Genomic DNA, 26,272 nt, shown 5'->3' with positions numbered 1-26,272 from the left:
CAAAGGAAAATGTGCCTACAGCATAACAAAACCAGGGTCTGTTTTTGTTTTTTGTTTTTTCGTATATAGTAGGGTCAAAGGATAAGAGGAATATACATGCTTCATATAGAACGGACCAAAATGTTTTCTGGAAAAAATTAAATTATTCCAGTGGAGAAGCACATTTGTCATCAAGTATTTTAGGAGAAAAACCGGCTTTAGCTTTGCCAGCAGAGAGAGATGGAACTGAATTCCTGTTCCCTGTGACCAACAGGGAAGTCAGGGGAAGGCAGAGCTGGGTCTAGAATGTGTCTGAGCCTACTGTTTCACTATCCTGAAGGAAGTGCAAGAGTGATAAGTGAGGGTGAGGGCAGGGACTTTGGGTAGAGAGGACTTAAAGAGAGGACTGAAGAGAGAACATGGGTGGTACTAGAAGAAAAAGAGAGTACAGGAGTGAGGAAGCATATGTGTGGTTCACCTTCTTGAGGACCTGAGATGAGGCCTTATCCACCCTTCATGGCTCCCAACTCCCTCACCTCTCTGTGAGTATGTAGGTCAAACAAAAGCACAACTGATGATCCTCTCATCTTCATCCCAACACTACATAGTTGTAGGACACTTACTCAAGCCCCTCAGTACAAGAGTTCCTTAAAATCTTAAATCAGAAAAGGAGACATGTCTTCAGAAAGGATGAGATTGTAGGAAAAATATCTGCACATCCCACTGAATTGCTAGACCAGAGTACCAATCCATGATAACCATATTGGCTAAAAAAATAAAAATCCCTCTGATTTCTGTGCTTACTCTTACAAAGGATTTATCTAAAACATATCCACTGAAGGATCAAAAGGAGAGTCCATTTGTGTATTAATTGTTACTTATTTCCTACCTTACAGTTGAGTTTGTTTAGCACTTTACAGACAATTGTGAAAGCATACCTAGGTGATATGGGAGAAAGGAACTGATGAAATCTAGAGTCTCCCTAAGATTCAGAAGCACTGATACTCCTAAAACAGCTACCAAGAAAGAGAGAAAGAAAAATAAGGAGAAGGCTATTAGTTTCAACAAGAAAAACATGCAGTATAGCGCCTCCCTGGCATGGCCAGCAACTACTTTTGGGGAAACTAAATTAAAAAAGAAAATCTGCCAACTTGGAAAACCTGTCCACAATAGTAGAAGAGGAAAAAACAGTTTTATAGTTGAATATGCATTAAACCAAAATGTGACGTATGTCATGTGTAATCTGGTAAAGAGATATATCATCCTCCTGTCATAAATAAATGAGTATTTTATTTTATTTTATTTTCCCTTTGGATAAAGGCAATTAGTAAACATGTTTGCTACCTCAATTACCAGGCAAATTTAGGATGAACTATATGTGCTAATCAAGTGCTCTTATTTGAGGAGTAGTTATTGTTTATCTTGAGAACATGTATGAAATGGGTTGCATCTGTTTGGCTACATAAAAGGTTATAAAACAAAATCCAGGGTTCCTATAATATACTGATAGTGTGAGAATGTCCAGTCTTTTAATCAAACATTATATGACATGCAAAGAAACAGAAATATGTGATCCAGACTCAGATAGATAGATAGGTGATAAAGAAGGAAGAAAGAAAGAAAGAGAGATAGAAAGGAAGGAAGGGAGGAAGGGAGGGAGGGAGGGAGAGAGGAGGGAGGGAGGGAGAAAGAGAGAAAGCCAACAGAAACTGATTCTGACTAGGCAGAGATGTTAGATTCACCAAATATAGATTTCAAAGCAGATCTAATAAATATGTTCAGAGTTAAAGAAAACTACATTCAGCAAATTAAAAGAAATTACTTTGAAAATTACTCAACAAGTACAAAATGTCAATAGAGAAAGTAAAAATATCAAATAAAACAAATGATAATTTTAGAGATGAAAAGCACAACATCCAAAATGAAAAATTTACTAGATTTATTTAACATCACATTTGAAAAGGCAAAGAACCAGTGAATTTTTTTTTTTTTTTTTTTGGCAACATTGGGTCTTTGTTGCTGCACACTGGCTTTCTCTAGTTGTGGAGAGCAGGGATACTCTTTGTTGCAGTGGGCGTGCTTCTCATTGCAGTGGCTTCTCTTGTTGCAGAGCACGGGCTCTAGGTGTGCAGGCTTCAGTAGTTGTAGCACGAGGGCTCAGTAGTTGTGGCTCACAGGCTAGAGCACAGGCTCAGTAGTTGTGGTTCATGGGCTTAGTTGCTCTGCGGTATGTGGGATCTTCCCGGACCAGGAATCAAACCCATGTCCCCTGCATTGGCAGGCAGATTCTTAACCACTATGCCACCAGGGAAGTCCCAGAACCAGTGAATTTGAAGATAGGTTGATAAAAAGTTTGTAATCCACAGAAGAAAGGGGGAAAAAAAAACTGAGAAAAAAGACCAGAGATCTGTTGAACAAGGCCAAGTAGATTGACTTTTCTATAATGAAAAGTCTGAAAGAAAGAGAAAGGAGCAGAAAATATATGTGAAGAAATGAGCAAAAACTTCCAAAATTATATGAGTGATTTCTCATCAGAAATTATGGAGGCCAGCAATGGAATTAATTATTTAAAGTGTTAAGAAAACTGTCCAAAAAAGACTTATATCCAGCAAACTACTCATCAAAAATAAACAGAAAATAAAGACATTCATGGATAAACAGAAACAGAGAATTCATTGTTAGTAGACCTAACCTACAAGAAATAACAGGAGTAGTCCTTCAAGCTGAAAGAAAATGACAGTAGATGGCAATGAAAATGAAGGAAGGAAGGAAAAGTACCAGATATTGTAAATATGTGGGTAAATATAAAAGACTGCCTATATCTTTTTCTTTCTTTTTTCTTGTATTTCTCTTAATTTAAAAAAATCATTAAAAAACAGATTGGTTAAAACAATAATTGTAATGATGTATTGTTAGGTTTTTACATCTAACCCAAAAGATGAAGTATATTTGACAATAATAACACAAAGGAGGAAGAAGGCAATGGAGCTATAATGGAACAAAGTTGCTATAATTTATGAGATTTAAGTCAGTGCTAACTTGAAGTAGATTGTGAAAACTTAAATATGCATATTATAATCTCTATGGTGACCACTAGGGAAATAGTTCAAAACAGCTTTAAAAAAATCAACAAAGGAATTTAAAAAGTGCACTAGCACAAAAGAAGGCAGTAAAACAGGAATATAGGACCCAAAAAGAGATATGAAAATGGAAAACAAAAAGCAACACGTCAGACATAAATCCAACCATATCAATAATAACATTACATGTAAATTGACTAACTATTCTAATCAAAAGGCAGAGACTGTCAAACTGAAATAAAAAGCAAGATCAAACTATATTCAATCAACAAGAAACACACTTTAAACATAAATAGAAGTAAAGTAAACTGATGAAAAAGATACACTATGAAAACAGTAAACATAAAAGAGCTGGAATGGCTAAATTATTATCAGACAACATGACATCAGGCTATAAATATTGTGAACAAGAGGAGCATTTCACAATGATAAAAGAGTCAATAAAGCAGGGAGATATAAAAGTAAAAATATTTATGTATCTAACAAGAGAGCCCCAAAATATGTTAAGCAAAAACTGACAAAATAGAAAGGAGAAATAGACTTTTCAACAATTATAATTAGAATCGCAATACTCTTTTCTCACTAATTAATAGAACAACCAGACAGAAAAATCACTAAGGATAAAGAATATTTGAACAACATTACCAGCTAACTTAACCAAACTGACCTACATAGAATACCCCACCCAAAAGAGTGGAAGGTACATTTTTTTAAGTGCACATGGCTCATTTTCCAGGATAGCCAATAGGCTAGGCCATAAAACAAGTCTCAATAAATTTTAAAAGATTGAAATAATACCAGATATCTTCTTCAACAGCAATGAAATTAAATTAGAAATCAATAATAGAAAGAACACGCCCAAATATTTGGAAATTTAAAAATGTATTTCTAATTAACCTGTGTGACAATAAAATACAACATATCAAAATTTACAGGATAGGGACTTCCCTGGTGGCACAGTGGTTAAGAATTGCCTGTCAGTGCAGGGGACACGGGTTTGATCCCTTGTCCGGGAAGATCCCACATGCCGCGGAACAACTAAGCATGTGCACCACAGCTACTGAGCCTGTGCTCTAGAGCCCAAGAACCACAACTACTGAGCCCACGTGCCACAACTACTGAAGCCCATGCTCCTAGAGCTCATGCTCTGCAACAAGAGAAGCCACCGTAATGAGACACCCACACAGTGCAACAAAGAGAAGCCCCTGCTCGCCACAACTAGAGAAAGCCTGCATGCAGCAACAAAGACCCAACACAGTCATAAATAAATAAATAAATAAATAAATATTTACAGGATACATCTAAAGCAGTGCTTAAAGGAAAATCTATACCTTTAAATGCTTATGTTAGAGAAAAAAGAACAAATTAATACAAAGTAAATAGAAGGAAAGAAATAATACAGGTCACAGTGGAAATCAATAAAATTTTAAAAAGAAATAATAGAGAAAATCAATACAGCAATAGTGTCTTATTTGAAAAGATCAACAATCTTTAGAACTTAGAAGTAGACTAAAAAGAAAAAAAATGGAGAAGACACAAATTACTAAAATTAGGAATGAAAGAGAAGACATCACTACAGACCCTATAAAACTTTTATGAATGAAGGAGTGACAAATGGTAGCATTGAGATGCTCCATCTAAAGAAAACTCCAGAGGAATCATAATGTGCAGTACACACTGGCATTACATCCCAAGAGAGCAGCCCCCAACCAGTGACTAACAGGAAATGGTATATTAACATGTGTTTTACACTGACACTCAGAGTTTCCCCAGTGAGATTAAGCTACAGTCACCTACAGTGGTAGCTGGCTTTATAATGCCCCCTTCATAAGCTGCCGTCCCTTCCTTCTTGCTTCCTCACTCCTCTATCAATGCTTCCTTTCACCTCTCCTACCAAAATAAACTGCATACTTATACTTAAATCTCTATCTCAGGATCTGCTTGTGATGGAACCCAAACCACGAATAATTCTAATGTTTATGGTGATTTACTAACTAAGGAGAGAATCTGAAAATCACTTGCATATACAGTTGACCCTTGAACAACATGGGGGTTAGGGGTGTCCACCCCTCACACAGTCGAAATCCGTGACTATAACTTTACAGTCAGCCCTCTATATCCCTGGTTCTGCAGACTTGGATTCAGCCAACTGCAGATAATGTCATACTATAGCACATATTATTGAAAAACATCCACATGTAAGTGGACCCTCACAGTTCAAACCCATGCTATTTAAGTCAACTGTAGTTGCCTTTCTTTTTTTCTTTTTTTTTTTTTTTTTCGGTACGTGGGCCTCTCACTGTTGTGGCCCCTCCCGTTGCGGAGCACAGGCTCCAGACACGCAGGCTCAGCGGCCATGGCTCACGAGCCTAGCCGCTCCGCGGCATGTGGGATCTCCCCGGACCGGGGCACAAACCCGTGTCGCCTGCATCAGTAGGCGGACTCTCAACCACTGAGCCACCAGGGAAGCCCGCCTTTCTTTTTAATTGGCCTCACTCATGAAACCATTTAGTGATTTAGTTTTCTTTTTTCCACCTACTTGTGTAGGTCTCTTCTAATAACCATTATTATCTATCATTGATCTTTCCTTTTCTTCAGAGCACTTATTAAAATTTATAACAGCATTATTTTTTATTTGTCTGCCTCAAAACTGTAAGCTCCAAAAAGGCTGAGATAATGTCTGTCTTATTCAGCTATGTACATAACTCCATATCGAGCACATCTTGGTTGAATAAATTAATAAATGAAGAAATGGGGTCCCAAAGAGGAAAAGCATTTAGGGTGGAGATTTCTAGTGCTCACCTCTATTCAGTCCCCTTCTCCTATCTGAAATCCAGAAGATTATAGTTCTCTACCCTCTTGCTGTTAGACAGGGCATATGTCCATTTCTGGCTAATGGTTTGTGAGGGGAAATGGCATGTATCACTTCCAGGCCAGAGTGTTTAACTGCCAGTGAGACCCTTGAGTACTTTCTTCCCTGTTAAGGTGGCCACAAAGGCCATGTTTTCCAGATGGTGCCATTACAAGAGGGAAGAGCCCCTATTGGCCCAGGTACCCAGATCTGTTTGGAGCAGAGTAAACCCTCTGCTGACCCACTTTGGACACTCACTTTGTGAGTGATAAATAAACCTGTGCTGAGTCAAGCCACTGAGATTTAGAATTGTTTGTTATTGTAACACAACCTAGCCTATCTCAACTGACAAAGTATTCTTCTCAGTAGGGATCTGAAGAAAGGTGAGCAATGAAAAATGTTTCCAACTCTATACTCTATGCTCCCCTCATTTGTTTTTGCTTGGTTGTTTGGTGTTTTACAATAGAACTCTACCTGGTATTTAATTGGAAAGCTAGTGAAGCCCCAAAATGTATTCAAGGTATTAAATAAACTTTTTGAGCTACATTATAAATGTACCATACATATACTGTAAACATGCCATAAATCTCTTCTGCCATGATGCATGTGGAGCCAACAGCTCTACAATAAGCCTTAAGGTATACGACCTGTAATATTGGCTCTGTCTCTAGGTGACAAAGTGGGCTTCACCAGTCACCTAATTTCCCCAGTCTCACTTTTCTCATATTCTGAAGATACCCTGGCTAAACTTGAAAGACACTATAGGTCACAGTTGTAAACTTTGGGCATAATGCTTAAAATCTTTCAAGACTGGACTGGTTATTCCCTCCTCAGTAAGATAAGTGAGAGTTTCAAGGAAAAATATTTATATTCCAGATCCTCTGGAGCATAAGAAACTATGAGAACAGACAAATGGGCAAAAGCTCTTCTTAAAATTTAAATTAAAAATATAAATATATGCATGCATGCAAGCATTTAAATGTAAAACAGCTACACCTATTGCTATACTTGCTAAGAAAAAGCAAGATACTTACCAAGATTTTCAAGAGACTGCCACTCCTTCTGGGATATGCATTCAACATTGAATTTCAAAGTTCCTGTGCAAACTTTCCTTGGAATGTAATATTCAACCTAGAAGCATATATAGTACATTCACTATGCAAAATATATTTATTGTAGAAAATGGCATCTGTTTACTTAAGTTGTAAGTGAATTGTGTGAATCAGACTCATCACCACATAAATCATGTAGCTCCTCTCTTAATTAGAAATACCTCCATCTCTGAGTTAAGTTACTCTCTTTGCAGGCTGCATAAAATAAGGGCATTTCCTTAAAGTCTAGTGTTAGGGGTTGAATTATGTCTCCCCAAGTTCACATGTTGAAGTCCTAACCCCCAGTACCTTGGAATTTAACTCTATTTGAAGGTAGGGTCTTTAAAGAGGCAAAATGAGGTTATTAGGATGGGTTCTAATCCAATATGACTGTCATCTGTATAAGAAGAGATTAGGACACAGATACACACAGGAAGATCATGTGAAGACACAAGGAGAAAATGCCATCCATAAGCCAAGGAGAGGTCTAGAGGAAATTAACACCTTGATCTCAGACAACCGGCCTCCAGAACAATGAGAAAATAAAATTCTGTTGTGTAAGCCACCCAGTCTGTGGTACTTTGTTATAGCAGCTGTAGCAAACTAATACATTTGGTTTCTCTGACATTCCTAAATATACTCTTATCTCAAAAAATGTCCCAGGATCCCCAAGATAACAACTGATATTAAAATGTTTTCTTTCTTATTTTGAATAATGTTTGCCGCCCATAAGGTAGGTCAGCACAATTCAACCCACATGCCCAGTTCTGGTCATCCTAGCTAAAGACAGACTAGCAGAATCAGTAGTTTCTACTATGAAACATACCAATAAATTTCCTGGCTCTATCTAAGGCCTACATCAGAACAGGGTGGGTGAGTATCCAGAAGTCTCTGTTTCACCTGTTCCCCAGGTTCACTCTGATGATCAAGGAGTCACTGTGTTAAATGACTGAATTAATCAAGAAACACTAGGCTGTGCAGTAACAACACCAAAACATCAAGAGCTTAACACAACAGAGGCTTATTTCTAACTCAAAGTTTGCTGCAGATCCAGGGGACTTCGAAGAAACTCCTCCATCCAGCAGCACAGCAATTCAGATTCTTGATGCCTTCACTATCCTCTAGTTGCAACATTTAACACTTGCAGCCACCCTGGTAGACACAACAGAGAAAAAATATGCTGGAGGGTCTCACGCTGGCAATTAAATGTGTCAACCTAGAAAATCCAGTTCTGATGTCCAGTTAGCCCATTGGAAAAACACACAATCTAGGCGCTTCCTATGGTTTTGAAAAACAAAGTCCAAAATCTCAACATGAGCTTAATGTGCTCATCAAAGCCCTGTGTTATCTGGACCTGCCTACCTTCCCAGCTTCATCTCCTACCTATCTTCCCCACATCCTGAGCATACCAGTTACGCTGGGTTTTCCTTCTCCTTGAACACAACCATGTACACTCTGGGCCTTCACCATTCCGGCCCCTCTGCCTGGACTCTTGCTTCATCTCTTCTCATAGCTAATTACTATTCAGCATTTGAATCTCAGCCTAAGTATCCCTTTTGACCCACCCCAGTCAAGGTCATGTTTGTCTTTGTTTTATGGTCTCATAGCACTGAATTTCTCTGTTGCAGCATTTCTCACACTTCTAATTGTTCAACTATTATTTATAAGCATTTGTTTAATGTTTTCCTTCCCTAATAAAGTATGTTTAAGGACCATGTCTATCTTTTATTTTGAGAACATAGCACAGTTCCTGGCTCACAATAGATGCTCAATAAATATTGATTCACTGTATTCATTTCCTAAGCTGCTATAAAAAATTACCACAAACTTAGTTTCTTAGAGCAGCATGAATTTATTGTCTTACAGTTCTGAAGGTCAGAAGGGTGACATGGGTCTCACTGGGCAAAAATTCAGGGGGAGGGAGGGTTGCATTCCTTCCAGATGCTCTAGAGGAGAGCATGTTCCTTGCCTTTTCCAACTTCTCACAGCCTCCCACCTTCCTTGGCTCATGGCCCTGTTTCAGCAATGGCATTACTGTGACCTCTGCTTTTATCATCACATAGCCTGTTCTGACTCTGACTCTCCTACCTCCCCCTTTTCCTTATAACAAGGCTTGTGGCTATATTGGGCCCTCTTGGATGGATAATGCAGGATAATCTCCCCTATGTCGAAGACCCTAACTTAATCACATCTGCAAAGTTCCTATTGCCACATGAGGTAACAAATTCTCAGGTTTTAGGGATTAGGACGTGGCCATCTTTGGAGGCAGGGGGGAGCATTATTCTTCCTACCATGCTGCCTGGCTCTTCTTTACCTCATCTCTCACAGAGATGGGTATTACAAGAATAAGACTTGTAAACTTTTGTTCCCCATCTAAGAAGGCAGTTCAGTTCTCTGAAAAAGCCTGCCTAGAAGGCATTCCTCATCATCTGAAGCGTACTGATTCTCGAAAAAAAAAAAAAAATCTTAACAGGGCCTCTACCCATTTTCCTTTCAATTCCTGTTGCACCACTAACCTTCCTACAGATGAGAAAGCGAAAATAGTGAAAAGGGTAAAATGTCCTCTCTTTGACCCAAAACAAGTTAGAAGGAGCCAGAAATAAAACCTCTCAGTTTGTACCCCAGTGAATGCTTACCATTATACACACGGGTACAGACGAGGTCCCCACTCCATGATATTATAGGTCTCTCAGCAGACCTGCTATATGGAAGCCACAGTTCCCACATTCCAATGCCTCACTGCACCAGGTAGAGAACTAAAATATGTGAAGAAGCTATGTTTGAGACTATAGGGAGTGGTGATTATTATATTGAGCTGAAGAGTTCTGCATGCCTAAAGACTTTCAGATTCAAAATTGATATCACTATGCTGGCCAAAGAAAACAAGCCTGCAACTTAGATCAGCACTCCCACTCATCACACATGGGTTGCCACTCCCAAGGTAAACAAAATAATTTCAGATACCAGTAAGTTTTGTAAGGATAATAAAACAAGCTTATGGGATGGCAAATACCTAATTATGGAGAGGGATGCTTTAGCTTTCAGGGAAGGCAGCCCACTCCAAAGCAGCACACCTCTGCACCTCTACCAAGAATTTCCAGTGCAGAACTCACATCTCAGAAGAGGCATCTTCTCTGATCCGTGGTTACAAAATGAAGCAATCTAAGTTTCTACTTTGATGAGGAGGGCTTTTAGAATAAACAGAAAGACTGTCTTTTCTTTGGAAAACCTTACAAACTAAAAAGAGTTGAAAGAGTCAGGCTTTAGTAAGTCTGCGCAGAATCTGATAAGAGACAATCGTCTTAACAGAAAATTACCCTTTCATTTTTCATAATGTATGACAGAAACCACATATTATAGACAGTTTGATCATTTGACACTTCTGAGGTTTGTCTGCGACCTGACTTTGCTCCTTGTGAGCAACTTAACTCTAGCTGTGTGTTGCTTTTCTTTTTTTACATTACGCTCCTTCCAACAGAAGTGAGTTTACATCCTGTCTCGCAGTTTTTTCCATGATCTAAGCTATATGACTTTAATGTTTTGCACCTACCCTCAGCGAGATGCTTCACATGTCTGGTCATGTCTGGTCAAAACTGCTTTTTGAATGAGTTCTTTCTAGCTTTGGGGTCTGGCAGTAAAAGTATAATTTGTTGTTGTGTTCTCTATATATAAGAGAGAGACAAGCTCCATCAAGAAATGACATGAGCTTTTACGTATAAGTGTAAATGTAGGTATAGGTACAGGTGTAAGTAGAAGTGTAAGTATAAATTACAAGTTCAAGCTAAAGCACAGTCTGGTAGCACATGGGGTCTTAGGTGTGATGGCAGGGCAGGGTTTCTGTACGGGCAACTCGCATTTATACCTGATTGATAAGACAGGTAGGAGACCTTTCAAACCTTTATTTCTCTTTTGGTTCCTAACTGCTCTCTTCAGAGGAAAAATAGGGAGATAAGAAATACTGATTTGCCAAGTTAATTGATCTAGGGAAAATCTGGGGGAGAAAATATTTTGCAAAGAAAGGGAATCAGTGGAATTTGAGCACTCAATGATCCATGATGAGGCTACTTAAGTTTTAGCTGTGTATGTGTTTTAACAGTTTAGGTCACAGGCCTTAGAGATGATCTTGTTCAGGGAGAGAAAATACATTTTTTCTCAGTTTTGGCCACCTGGCAGTAGCTGTTTAGAAGGCTGGGAACAAGTTCACAAGAGAAAGGGCATTGAACAAGTAGTTATCTCTGTTATAGGTATAGGAGGAAGGGTTGACAGTATGCCTACCAGGTATTTGCCTCCCTGATCCAGTCCAATACCCTCATTTCACTAAAAAATGAGAGCCAAGAGAGTTTAAATGACTTGTCCAAGGCTTCACAGCTACTTAGAAGCAGCTCTGGGACTCTTAGGTGTGCTAACTCCAAACCATATTCCTTCCATCACACCATTCCTCCTAGCACCTGACCCCTATAAATGAGAAGAACTCACACTATAGATAAGGTGAGGCTATAACATGACTATGGTAGGCCGAATAACGGCCCCCCAAAAGATGGGCATGTCCTAATCCCTAGAATCTGTGAATATGTTACTTAACAGATGATTAAGTTAAGGAACTTGAAATGAGAAGATTACCCTGGATTATCCAGGTGGGCTCAACATAATCACAAGGGTCTTCATAAAAGGGAGGCAGATGGCTGTGTGATGATCGAAGCCAAGGTTGGAGTGATGTGTGGCCATGAGCCAAAGAATGTAGGCAGCTTCTTGAACCTATAAAAGGACAAGGATATACATTCTCCCCTAGAGCTTCCAGAAGAAACACAAGCCTGCTAACACCTTGATTTTAGCCCAAACGGATTTTAGACTTATGCCCGTAAGATAATAAAGTTGTTTTAAGCCACTAAATTTGTGGTAATTTGTTACAGCAGCAATAGGAAACTAATACAATGATCTTTTTATATTGGTTTGGGCAACAATTCAATTCAATTCTACAAGGGCTTATTTGCAGTGTATCAGATCCCACACAAACCCCACACTTATAGTATTATAGAGAACTACAGGCAGTGCATTTACTTAAAAGCTCATGTCCTTTCTTTTTCACTTGGAAACACTGGTTTCCCAGCAGAGCTTTCCTCTTCCTAATACACAGTTATTAGTTAATATTATACTGGGCTACATATAACCAAAGAGAGGGAGAGAAAGGGGGAGAGAGAGAAAGAGAGAGAGAGCACAAAATAACACTGCTTTAACAAGATGGAGGTTTACTTCTCTCTCGTAGAAAAAGAAATCCAGAGGTAGGCAGTCCAGAGCTGGTATGGTGGCTTTATCAAGTAAGGCATTTGGGTTCATTTTGCCATCCTCAGCATGTGGCTTCCACTTTTTGGTCCAAAATGGCTGCTCAAGCTCCTGTTATCACATCCCTATGCAAGCCAAAAGGAAAAAGGGTGGGCAAAGAAGGGTATATCTTCTCCCTGGCAAGGATAGTGCCCCCCAGTGGCATACAATATTTACACTTAAATTTCATTAGGCCAGAACTTAGTTGCAAGGAAACTGGGAAATATAGTCTTTAACCAGGCATATTGACAACACCTCCCCCCAAAATAAAGCTGGGTGTTCTGTTACTAAAGATGATAGAAACAATTATTCACGTGATTGGCAACTGGAAAACACAGCCACATTACCAAGCAGTGTGGTAGATGCCAGGAGCACTCTGGAGGTACTGTGTAGGACATGCATTCCTTATTTCCCTAGGCAAAGACATCCTGTAGGTGAGTACCTATTGGAGCATCACTTTATTATTATTTTCATAATTTTTTTAACCTGTACTTATATACAAGCCACTAATGTCACAGAGTGTCTGATTTGAGATGCCATTTGTTTATTCCTTTCAGGGTTGCAAGCTTATAACTGCTTGACTCATCAGCTGATGGCAAACTGTATTGATATAAAGTCCATTTTAACTCCAAACTTTACTATAAATTTCTACTACAAACAATAGTTTGGAGACATATTTTTTTGTGTATATGATTTACCTGCAACTCACCAGGCTCACAGAATTCACATCTGAGGACTCCCACTGGTCCTCCTTTTTTGAGCACCCTTTCTGATCCTCCCCAGTGTCCCCCCCTCCACCAGCCAATTTGCCTGATGACACACAGTACATCTTTCAAAATCTGCTAAACTACCACATGATTGGCCACCAGAATGGCTGAAATGAAAAGACAAAAAATATCAAGTGTTTGCAAGGAAGTAGAGCAACCAAAACTCTCATCTACTGTTGGGAGTATAAATTAGTACAACCACTTTGGAAAACTGTTTGAAGGATCTACTAAGGTTGAATATATTGATAAATAATTAATATTCATCATGGGATATTATACAACAAGGAGACTGAATGATCCTCATCTATACCCCAAAATACAGATGAATCTCACAGATGTAATATTCGGTTAAAGAAACCAGATACACAAAAGAGCACATGTATGATTCCTGTTATTTGAAGCACTAGTTGTAGGCATAAATACTCTAAGCTCTTTGAAGTCAAATAGGTGTTAATTTGAGGGGTTAGTGGCTAGAAGGGAAAATGAGGGATGTTTCTGGGATACTGGATTACATGGTGTGTTCAATTTGCCAAAACTCATTAAGCTGTACATTTATATACATGTATACTATGTATATATTATACTTCAATGAATTTTAAAAAATAAACCCAATTAAAGCAACACCTCTGGTTTCCTAACCACTCCCCAGGATAAAATTGATCATTGCCTTTTTGGTATTTAATTTTCTCTTTTTTAGTCTCTGTAAGCCACCTGTAACAATGTAGTATATGTCTGTCTCCTCTTCTAAACTGAACTCCTTAAAGACCATGGCATTTCTAACTCATCTGATTGCCCAGAGCCTAGTATGTAATAATAAGTGGCTCCAAAACGTTTGTTGAGTTAAAATAATTTCTTCTTTCACAATTAGTTAGTGCCTGATCATTTAGACCAAATTTTTTTTGAATTTAATTTATTTTTTTATACAGTAGGTTCTTATTAGTCATCCATCTTATACACATCAGTGTATACATGTCAATCCCAATCTCCCAATTCATCACAACACCCCCCCAACCCCCCACTGCTTTCCCCCCTTGGTGTCCATACGTTTGTTCTCTACATCTGTGTCTCAACTTCTGCTCTGCAAACTGGTTCATCTGTACCATTTTCTAGGTTCCAAATATATGTGTTAATATACAATATTTGTTTTTCTCTTTCTGACTTACTTCACTCTGTATGACAGTCTCTAGATGCATCCACGTCTCTACAAATGACCCAGTTTCATTCCTTTTTTGGCTGAGTAATATTCCATTGTATATATGTACCACAACTTCTTTATCCATTCGTCTCTCAATGGGCATTTAGGTTGCTTCCATGACCTGGCTATTGTAAATAGTGCTGCAATGAACATTGGGGTGCATGAGTCTTTTTGAATTATGGTTTTCTCTGGGTATGTGCCCAGCAGTGGGACTGCTGGCTCATATGGTAGTTCTATTTTTAGTTTTTTAAGGAACCTCCATACTGTTCTCCATAGTGGCTGTATCAATTTTACATTCCCACCAACGGTGCAAGAGGGATCCCTTTTCTCCACACCCTCTCCAGCTTTTGTTGTTTGTAGATTTTCTGATGATGCCCATTCTAACTGGTGTGAGGTGATACCTCATTGTAGTTTTGATTTGCATTTCTCTAATAATTAGTGATGTTGAGCAGCTTTTCATGTGCTTCTTGGCCATCTGTATGTCTTCTTTGGAGAAATGTCTATTTAGGTCTTCTGTCCATTTTTGGATTGGGTTGTTTGTTCTTTTAATATTGAGCTGCATGAGCTGTTTATATATATTGGAGATTAATCCTTTGTCCGCTGATTCATTTGCAAATATTTTCTCCCATTTTGATGGTTGTCTTTTTGTCTTGTTTATTGTTTCCTTTGCTGTGCAAAAGCTTTGAAGTTTCATTAGGTCCCATTTGTTTATTTTTTTTTTATTTCCATTACTCTAGGAGGTAGATCAAAAAAGATCTTGCTGTGATTTATGTCAAAGAGTGTTCTTCCTATGTTTTCCTCTGAGAGTTCTATAGTGCCCGGTCTTACATTTAGGTCTCTCATCCACTTTGAGTTTATTTTTGTGTATGGTGTTAGGGAGTGTTCTAATTTCATTCTTTTACATGTAGCTGTACAATTTTCCCCACAACACTTATTGAAGAGACTGTCTTTTCTCCATTATATATCCTTGCCTCCTTTGTCATAGATTAGTTGACCATAGGTGCGTGGGTTTATCTCTGGACTTTCTATCTTGTTCCATTCATCTACGTTTCTGTTTTTGTGCCAGTACCATATTGTCTTGATTACTGTAGCTTTGTAGTATAGTCTGAAGTCAGGGAGTCTGATTCCTCCAGCTCTGTTTTTTTCCCTCAAGACTGCTTTGGCTGTTCGGGGTCTTTTTTGTCTCTATACAAATTTTAAGATTTTTTGTTCTAGTTCTGTAAAAAATGCCATTGGCAATTTGATTGGGATTGCATTGAATCTGTAGATTGATTTGGGTAGTATAGTCATTTTCACAATATTGATTCTTCCAATCCAAGAAGATGGTATATCTCACCATCTGTTGGTATCATCTTTAATTTCTTTCATCAGTGTCTTATAGGTTTCTGCATACAGGTCTTTTGTGTCCCTAGGTAGGTTTATTCCTAGGTATTTTATTCTTTTTGTTGCAGTGGTAAATGGGAGTGTTTCCTTAATTTCTCTTTCAGATTTTTCATCATTGGTGTATAGGAATGCAAGAGATTTCTGTGCATTAATTTTGTATCCTGCAACGTTACCAAATTCCTTGATTAGCTCTAGTAGTTTTCTGGTGGCATCTTTAGGATTCTCTATGTATAGTATCATGTCATCTGCAAACAGTGACAGTTTTACTTCTTCCTTTCCAATTTGTATTCCTTTTATTTCTTTTTCTTCTCTGATTGCCGTGGCTAGGAATTCCAAAGCTACGTTGAATAACAGTGGTGAGAGTGGACATCCTTGTCTTGTTCCTGATCTTAGAGGAAATGCTTTCAGTTTTTCACCATTGAGAATGATGTTTGCTGTGGGTTGGTCATATATGGCCTTTATTATGCTGAGGCAGTTTCCCACTATGCCCACTTTCTGGAGAGTTTTTATCATAAATGGGTGTTGAATTTTGTAAAAAGCTTTTTCTGCATCTATCGAGATGATCATATGGTCTTTATTCTTCAGTTTGTTAATATGGTGTATCACATTGATTGATTTGCGTATATTGAAGATCCCTTGCATCCCTGGGATAAATCCCACTTGGTCATGGTGTATGATCCTTTTAATGTGTTGTTGGATTCTGTTTGCTAGTATTTTGTTGAGGATTATTGCATCTATATTCATCAGTGATATTGGTAATTTTTTTTTTGTAGTATCTTTTTCTGGTATTGGTATCAGGGTGATGGTGGCCTCACAGAATGAGTTTGGGAGTGTTCCTCCCTCCACAATTTTTTGGAACAGTTTGAGAAGGATGGGTGTTAGCTCTTCTCTAAATGTTTGATAGAATTCACCTGTGAAGCCATCTGGTCCTGGACATTTTTTTGTTGGAAGATTTTTAATCACAGTTTCAATTTCATTGCTTGTGATTGGTCTGTTCATATTTTCTATTTCTTCCTGGTTCAGTCTTGGAAGGTTATACCTTTCTAAGAATTTGTCCATTTCTTCCAGGTTGTCCTTTTTATAGGCATAGAGTTGCTTGTAGTAGTCTCTTAGGATGCTTTGTATTTCTGCGGTGTCTGTTGTAACTTCTCCTTTTTCATTCCTAATTTTATTGATTTGAGTCCTCTCCCTCTTTTTCTTGATGAGTCTGGCTAATGGTTTATCAATTTTGTTTATCTTCTCAAAGAACTAGCTTTTAGTTTTATTGATCTTTGCTATTGTTTTCTTTGTTTCTATTTCATTTATTTCTGCTCTGATCTTTATGATTTCGTTCCTTCTGCTAACTTTGGGTTTTGTTTGTTCTTCTTTCTCTAGTTCCTTTAGGTGTAAGGTTAGATTGTTTATTTGAGATTTTTCTTGTTTCTTGAGGTAGGCTTGTATAGCTATAAACTTCCCTCTTAGAACTGCTTTTGCTGCATCCCATAGGTTTTGGATTGTCGTGTTTTCATTGTCATTTGTCTCTAGGTATTTTTTGATTTCCTCTTTGATTTCTTCAGTGATCGCTTGGTTATTTAGTAATGTATTGTTTAGCCTCCATGTGTTTGTGTTTTTTTCCCTGTAATTCATTTCTAATCTCATAGCATTGTGGTCAGAAAAGATGCTTGATGTGATTTCAATGTTCTTAAATTTACCAAGGCTTGATTTATGACCCAAGATGTGATCTATCCTGGAGAATGTTCCATGCGCACTTGGGAAGAAAGTGTAATCTGCTGTTTTTGGATGGAATGTCCTATAAATATCAATTATATCTATCTGATCTACTGTGTCATTTAAAGCTTCTGTTTCCTTATTAATTTTCTGTTTGGATGATCTGTCCATTTATGTAAGTGAGGTGTTAAAGTCCCCCACTATTATTGTGTCACTGTCAATTTCCTCTTTTATAGCTGTTAGCAGTTGCCTTATGTATTGAGGTGCTCCTATGTTGGGTGCATATATATTTATAATCGTTATATCTTCTTGGATTGATCCCTTGATCATTATGTAGTGTCCTTCTTTGTCTCTTGTAACATTCTTTATTTTAATGTCTATTTTATCTGATATGAGTATTGCTACTCCAGTTTCCTTTTGATTTCCATTTGCATGGAATATCTTTTTCCATCCCCTCACTTTCAGTCTGTATGTATCCCTAGGTCTGAAGTCGGTCTCTTGTAGACAGCATATATATGGGCCTTGTTTTTGTATCCATTCAGCAAGCCTGTGTCTTTTGGTTGGAGCATTTAATATTCGTGTTTAAGGTAATTATCGATATGTATGTTCGTATGACCATTTTCTTAATCGTTTTGACTTTGTTTTTGTAGCTCCTTTTCCTCTCTTGTGTTTCCCACTTAGAGAAGTTCCTTTAGCATTTGTTGTAGAACTGGTTTGGTGGTGCTGAGTTCTCTTAGCTTTTGCTTGTCTGTAAAGCTTTTGATTTCTCCGTCGAATCTGAATGAGATCCTTGCCGGGTAGAGTAATCTTGGTTGTAGGTTTTTCTCTTTCATCACTTTAAGTATATCATGCCACTCCCTTCTGGCTTGTAGAATTTCTGCTGAGAAATCAGCTGTTAACCTTATGGGAGTTCACTTGTATGTTATTTGTCGTTTTTCTCTTGCTGCTTTCCATAATTTTTCTTTGTCTTTAATTTTTGCCAATTTGATTACTATGTGTCTCGGTGTGTTTCTCCTTGGGTTTATCCTGTATGGGACTCGCTGCGCTTCCTGGACTTGGGTGGCTATTTCCTTTCCCATGTTAGGGAAGTTTCAATTGTAATCTCTTCAAATATTTTCTCGGGTCCTTTCTCTCTCTCTTCTCCTTCTGGGACCCCTATAATGTGAAATTTGTTGCATTTAACGTTGTCCCAGAGGTCTCTTAGGCTGTCTTCATTTCTTTTCATTCTTTTTTCTTTATTCTGTTCTGCAGCAGTGAATTCCACCATTCTGTCTTCTAGGTCAGTTATCCATTCTTCTGCCTCAGTTATTCTGCTATTGATTCCTTCTAGTGTATTTTTCATTTCAGTATCATTCATCTCTGTTTGTTCTTTAATTCTTATAGGTGTCTGTTCTTTAAATCTTATAGGTGTTTGTTCTTTAATTCTTATAGGTCTTTGTTAAACATTTCTTGCATCTTCTCGATCTTTGCCTCCATTCTTTTTCCGAGGTCCTGGATCATCTTCACTATCATTATTCTGAATTGTTTTTCTGGAAGTTTGCCTATCTCCACTTCATTTAGTTGTTTTTCTGTGGTTTTATCTTGTTCCTTCATCTGGTACATAGCCCTCTGCCTTTTCATCTTGTCTATCTTTCTATGAATGTGGTTTTTGTTCCACGGGCTGCAGGACTGTAGTTCTTCTTGCTTCTGCTGTCTGCCCTCTCAATATTGGGCATCATTTTCATAAGGTCCCTTGTACCATGCCTCCATCCCTGCTGTGCCTTGGTCTCTCCTCTGGTAGGATGAGAAGATCAGAGCCTTCAAGTGCTGCAATCCTGTGTTCCAGGACATGTAAAATGTCTACTAGTATTGAAGGGTCTCCTGCAGAGGTGGGGGGGGGTGGCTGTGTCTCACTCTGAGGACAAGGACACTGGCAGCAGAAGTTCTGGGAAGTACTCCTTGGCATGAGCCTTCCTGGAGTCTCAACAAATATTTATTTATTAGACACTGTGTTAGGTGTTTGGGATAAAAAGACTTAAAACACCGAACCTGTTCTCAAGAAGTCCACAGTCTAGTGGAATGGATGCAAACACAAATGTCATTCAGAGTCTAGGAGTTATTTTTTCTTTAAGGAAAATTCAAGGACTTTCTTTTTCTCCGTTGCCAGAACAACAACAACAAATCACTGTATCTGCTCTCATCCAACCATCCAATGGCATTCCTCTTTCTCTCCTTACTCTTTTCACATTAGTGTAGTGCACTACTCTGAGCTCATTTTACTTCATGTTTTCTTCTTATGCTGCATTTCTATCCATCCTCAATCCCATACTTTCATTAACCACTAGACTTCAAGGACAGGTTTACCAAGGCCATGGTAATGTTTCCAATCTTTCCACTTCAGGGAACACAGAGAAAATTATGCTATTTGTAACATACACTTAAATGAGAGAAATTACTTGAAGCCAGAGGTGAGCAGCCCAGGTGCTCCTGATGCTCCAGGTCCTATCAGGTCAACATCTTGGCATTCTTATAACTCATTCTCTGCACACCATTATCCATAGCACACTGGATGGGAAGCTTATTGATCTAAGGACATTGGTCAGACCATTAACCACAGGGTCAGTGATTCACTTATACCATGCACCCTGGCTATGATGAGAACACAGGTAGCAGCCATACTACCAGCCACTAACCTTGGCCTCTCCCTAGTCTGACTAGCCTGGCTGATAACACAGATTCAGTTCTGATTCCACCCTATGAAAGATCTATATGTCTATATCCTTTGTTTGGAGGCTTTTTAAAAAATTACCTATTGACAGGTAAAGACCCATAAGGCCATGAAATAGACACCTTCTCGCTAAAGTCTTTCCTGGTTTCTCATTTCAAAGCCTGTGCCCTATCATATGAGGGTTGTCAAGATCAAATCTGCTCCTCAGATGTTGTTTGCCTGACAAGTCGCTGCTAACTCTGGCAGAAAAGCCTTTCAAGTGCTTAAAACTTAAACATTTCCTCCCACTATATGTGGGCTGCAATGGCTCAATACAGCGATAAAATACAACAATTTTGAAGATCAAAGATTCCCTTCAAAAAGAATATGGTTACTTCTACCTACCATGTTTGATCTATATTTACGAAAGAGAGGTAGAAATCCTGAGCCCAGCAGTGAAGGTCCAACTAGCCTGTTTCTTTGGTTTTTATTGCTGGATCCCTAAAGATGGATAGCAGATCTAGCTATGGTACTGCAGGTGACAGAAACAGGAAGACATCCAAAGAACTAGGAAAGAATTTAAACAAGAAGACTGACGCACGGCTTGTAGAAAAGAAACTTCAGAGCAGGACTCACTGGGCGGGCCACAAACCCACTTATGAGAAATTAGGGGGTGAGGGGGAAGTAATACCACAAAAATTATTAAAGTCATCACATGAACAAGAACAAGCCTGCAAGGAAAACTGAGAGACAACACATGCCAACACTTGACATTGCTGATAGGACAAAGGAAGCTTTTCACACAGGTTGCTGTGATGGTCAATGGACAAAGAAGACAAATGGGCTAGCCAGGATGACTGCAGGACAACAATCCTGGAAATATAAGGAGATGCAGGAAATTATGTGTATTAGAATTCATCTCAGGGATTACTGAATAACTGATAACTTATTTCTTGCAAAGGAGGAAATGGGAGGTGAAATTCCCTCAAAAATATGCCTGAATAAAACTAGTGTTAAACTGTTAAGATAGGTGGGTCTGGTCAACTGCAGTTTTTGATATGCTGAGTGGATCTGCAAATTTGGGCCAGAACAGAATTGCTCAGGACAGTAGAGAAGAAGCAGAGTTCTGCTGCATGAGCCCTGCCTCTCTGCCCTTGCCCACACATCACTGAGCCTCCCCTTACCTGAATAAGACTAAAGGCTTAAGGAATTCTGAGGCACCACATTCCCAGCCTGTTGAAAACAATCACATATTGCAGTCTGGTCCTATTCACAGGAAGAGTTTGTAACCATGTGGAAGCCAACCACCCTGGAAGGACAATTTGATAATAAATAACAGAAATATTCAAGTCCATAGCCTTTAATCCAGAAATCTAACTTCTAGAAATCTGACTCCAGAAACAAGCACAAATGTGTATAAAGATACTTGTATTTTAGTGCAGCATTGTTTATAATAATAAAAATAACCTTATTGTCCATATATAGGGGATTAATTATGTTAGATCCATATTTTATACCTAAGAAGAATGAAGTAGATACATATGTACTGATATGGAAAGATGTTCATACCACATTGTTCAGAGAAATGAAATATATGAAAAAGCACGTATTTTATCATCTCCTTTTTGTTAACATTTTAAAATTTTTAAGTAGATTTATAAATACATATATCCTAGGGTGTGTTTATAAATGTATATACACACATATATATTTGTATACACATACATATGTATACATATTATTTGCATATACATACATAGAAAAACCATGAAAAGATCTCACATTAAACAATGAACGGTGATTACCTCTAGGGGAATCGGATGGGGGGGAAATGACTTTTATTTATTTATCCTTGTTATATTACCTCTGTATTATTGGAATTTTTTAAACTGTGAGTTACTTTTGTAATTTTAAAAACCAGTAAAGACACTTTTTAAGGAAGTTAAAATGATATTACTTTTATGTTGGTATCAATCAGGATTGTATCAAAATTAGACTAATTATATCACCATAAAGTATGATAAAAGAGTATAAGACATTCTTTCCTCTCTCCTACCCTACAACATCTCCAGAACTTATTCATTTTATAAATAGAAGTTTGTACCTTTTGACCACCTTCACCCATTTTACCCACCCCCCACCCCATATCTGGGAACCACCAATCTGTTCTCTGTATCTATGAGTTTGAGGGGTGTTGGGGGGGGTTGGTTTTTTATTCCACATATAAGTGAGACCATACAATATTTGTCTTTCTCTGATTTACTTCACTTAGAATAATGCCCTCAAGGTCCATCCATGTTGTCACAAATGGCAAGACTTCCTTCCTTGTTATGGCTGAGTAATATTCCATTATATATATATTTGTTTGTTTATTTATTGAAGAGACTATCCTTTCACCATTGTATGCTCTTGGCTCCTTTGTCATAAATTAATTGACATGTATGTCTGGATTTATTTCTGGGCTTTCTATTTGCTCCAGTGATCTTTGTGTCTGTCTTTATGCCAATACCATACTGTTTGGATTACCATAGCTTTGTAATATAGTTTGAAATTAGGAAGCTTGTTGTCTCCTGCTTTGTTCTTCTTTCTCAAGCTTGCTTTGGCTATCTGGGGTCTTTTGTGGTTCCATACAAATTTTAGGGTTGTTAATTCTATTTCTGTGGGAAATGCTATTGGAATTTTTATAGGGATTGAATTTAATCTATAGGTTGCTTTGAGTATTGTGGATATTTTAACAATATTAATTCTTCTAATCCATGAGCATGAAATATCTTTCCATTTATTTGTGTTTTTTTTATTTCTTTCATCAATGTCTTATATTTTCCAATGTACAGATCTTTCACCTTGGTTAATCTATTCCTAAGTTTTTTAATCTTTTTGAGGCAATTGTAAATGGAATTGCTTTCTTAATTTCTCTTTCTGATAGTTCATTTTTACTGAATAGAAATGCAACAGATTTTTGTATATTGATTTTGTATCCTACAATTTTACTGAATTTATTATTAGTTCTAATAGTTTTTCGGTGAAGTCTTTAGGGTTTTCTATATATAATATCATGTCATTTGCAAATATTGACAGTTTTACTTCTTCCTTTCTGATTTCTGATGACTTTTTTTTCTTTTTCTTGCCTAACTGCCATTGCTAGGACTACCAATACTATGTTGAATAAAAGTCGTAAGAGTGAGCATCCTTGTCTTGTTTGCCTTGTTTCTGGTTTTAAAGGAACTGTGGACTTGTCATATATGGCTTTATTATCTTGAGGTATGTTCCCTCTATACCCACATTGTTGAGAGTTTTATCATAATTGGATGTTGATTTTGTCAAATGCTTTTTCTGCATCTATTGAGATGATCATATTTTTCCCTTTATTTTGTTAATGTTGTTTATCATATAGATTGATTCACAGTTGTTGAGTTATCCTTTCATCCCTGGAATAAAATCCATTTGATCATGGTATATGATCCTTTTAATGTATTGTTGAATTTTATTTGCTAAATATTTTATTGAGGATTTTGAATCTATGTTCATCAGAGATACTGAGCTGTAACATTCTCTTCTGGTGGTATTCTTGTCTGGTTTTGGTAACAGGGTAATCCTGGGTGAGTCTGAAAGTATTCCATCCTCCTCAACTTTTCAGAAGAGTTTGAGGAGAATTGATATTAATTCTTGTTTAAATGTTTGGTAGAATTCACCACTGAAGGCATCTAGTCCTGGTCTTGTCTTTGTTGAGAGGTTTGTGATTACTGAGTCAATTTCCTACTCATTATTAGTCTGTTCAAATTTTCTATTTCTTCATGGTTTGGTGTTGGAAGATTTTATGTTTCTAGGAATTCACCCATTTATTCTAGGTTGTCTAGTTTACTAGCAAATAATTGTTCATAGTAGTCTCTTATAATTTTTTGTATTTCTGTGGTATCTGTTGTAACATCTCCTCTTTCATTTCTGATTTTATTTATTTGAGTCCTCTCTGTTTCTTGGTGAAGGTTTGTATATTTTGTTTGCTTACCTAAAGGCTTTCTTAGCTAAAGGTTTGTATACTTTATCTTTTCAAACAAACAAACAAAAAAACACCCCAGCTCTTCATTTCATTGTTCTCTTCTACTCTTTATTTCATTTATTTCTGCTTTGATCTTTGCAATTTCCTTCCTTCTACCAACTTTGGCCTTCATTTGTTTTCCTTTTTCTAGCTCCTTGAGGTGTAAAATTTCGTCCTTTATTTGATACCATCCTTATTTCTTAATGTAGGCATTTATCGCTCTGAATTTCCCTTTAGAATTGGCTTTGCTGCATTCCATAATTTTTGGTATGTTGTATTTCCATTTTCATTTTCTCAAGGTACTTTATTTCTCTTTTGATTTTTTCTTTGACTCATTGGTTGCTCAGTAGTATGTTGTTTAATCTCTACATATTTGTGAATTTTCCAGTTTTCTTCTTGTAATTGTTTTCTGGTTTCATACCACTGTGGTCAGAAAAGGTACTTGATATGATTCTATCACCTTAAATTTATTAAAGCTTGTTTTGTAGCTTAACATATGATCTATCCTGGAAAACATTCTATGTATGCTTAAGAAGAATGTGTATTCAGTTCCTTTTGGACAGAATGTTTTCTATGTTTGTTAAGTCTATCCTTTCTAATATGTCATTTAAGATCAATGTTCCTTTACTGATTTTCTGTCTATAGTAATCAAAACAGTATGGTACTGGCATAAAAGCAGACACACTGATCAGTGGAACAGAGCAGAGACCCCAGTTATAAACTGATCCATATATAGCCAAGAACCAAGAATATACAATGGGGGAAGGATAGTCTCTTCAATAAATGTATTACTCAAATAAACAAAAACTCTTTGGTAACTTCTATAATTTTAAAAAATTAAAGGAGTCCTCAGACTAAAAAGTTTGGGAATTACTGATATACAGAGAGAGATTAGTCTCTCTCCCTTACCTATTTATTCCCAAAGGTACCCAGTTTCCCTCACCAGAGGCAACCCCTCTTGCCAGTTTTCTATGTATTACATGCATATGTAAGTAAATGCATCAAATATTTTTTCTTTTTATAAATGGTAGTATATTACGCACACTGCCTGAAAATTTTGGAATAAGAAAAAGTAGTTACCATCATTTCATCACACTTTCCAACTCTTCCTTCTCCATGTTCTTGGAAACACACTGTGTGTTTTCTCTTCCAGAAGTTACTGAGGCATTCAAGGGCACACATTTCTCTTTGGATGCCCATCTGCCAATGACAGGGTGAGAAAAATCTATATCATGTCTATGACTATAAGAAAATTTCCATTTTTAATATTTTTTAACATCACCTTATCTTTGAGCTAATAATATAGTTCTAAATAATTAGAGCACTAACTCATTTTCTTCTCTTTAGGGGTGTAATAAATGCTCCTATGCCAAAATAACCAGAATGTAATCCAAAGAGATGTATGGAATCTAGCCAAAGAAAATATCCTTCTTTAACTATCTCTGGTACATTCTTGATTATTTCTGAATTTCTAACTTAAATATTCTGGATTCTTTCTTTAGTTCCATATAGTCTGCAATTTAACCCTTCCGTTGAGGTTTTTTATTGAAATATAGTTGATTTACAATGTGTTAGTTTCTGCTGTATAGCAAAGTGAATCACTTATACAAATATACACATCCTCTTTTGTATTCTTTTCCATTATGGTTCATCACAGGATATTGAATATAGTTCCCTGTACTATTACAAGGGAACTCCCATAAGGGTATCAGCTGATTTCTCTCCATTGAGTTTCTATTATTAATTACTCTATATTTTCCAAAACTTCTGTTTAATTCTTTTTTCAAATACCTAATCTCTTCTGTTTGTAAGGTTTTATTTCCTTTTATATTTTTATTCTTTCATTGATTTATTTACTCACTTGCACATATTTATTTTAAAATTCGAATAATTCCAATATCTGAAGTTTCTGGGAATTAACCGTGATTTGTTTTGCAGGGCCTGGATTGAGGGTATGTCCTTCCAGACAGATTTTGCACTTGCTTCTACTAGGTGTCAAGGATTCACTTTTTTGGTAATTTATTGGTTTGGCTGTTACTAGAGTATGTGAACAATATAAATTTGAACTCCTAAACCATGTGAGAATAGTCCTGTAGTTACCATTTATCATGAAACACTTTTTTTCAGTCAGTGCCCAGACAAAAGAAGTTATTTTTCAGTCCACCCTGTTCACTGTGG

The 26,272-nt window shown here is 37.3% G+C and overlaps 1 protein-coding gene across 2 annotated transcripts in view; it reads right to left on the bottom strand.

Annotated features, from left to right (window-relative positions):
* TNFSF18 (TNF superfamily member 18) overlaps window positions 1-26,272 on the bottom strand; it is a 389,686-nt gene that overhangs the window by 271,951 nt on the left and 91,463 nt on the right. Inside the window, exons 7-10 of one of the 2 annotated variants that reach the window (XM_060296286.1) lie at window positions 25,175-25,294; window positions 21,243-21,367; window positions 12,252-12,406; window positions 6,945-7,041 (exon numbers count right to left, since the gene is read on the bottom strand). The exons of the other annotated variant lie outside the window; for it this stretch is intronic. The gene's annotated coding sequence lies outside the window, so the exon portion shown is untranslated. The remainder of the gene's footprint in view (window positions 1-6,944; window positions 7,042-12,251; window positions 12,407-21,242; window positions 21,368-25,174; window positions 25,295-26,272) is intronic. 2 annotated transcript variants of the gene reach the window in all.

Source organism: Globicephala melas, chromosome 1 (assembly GCF_963455315.2).
Source record: "Globicephala melas chromosome 1, mGloMel1.2, whole genome shotgun sequence".
NCBI classification, from domain to species: Eukaryota; Metazoa; Chordata; class Mammalia; order Artiodactyla; family Delphinidae; genus Globicephala; species Globicephala melas.
Note: the sequence above shows the minus strand (reverse complement) of the source record. Positions and strands in the feature narration are given on the sequence as shown.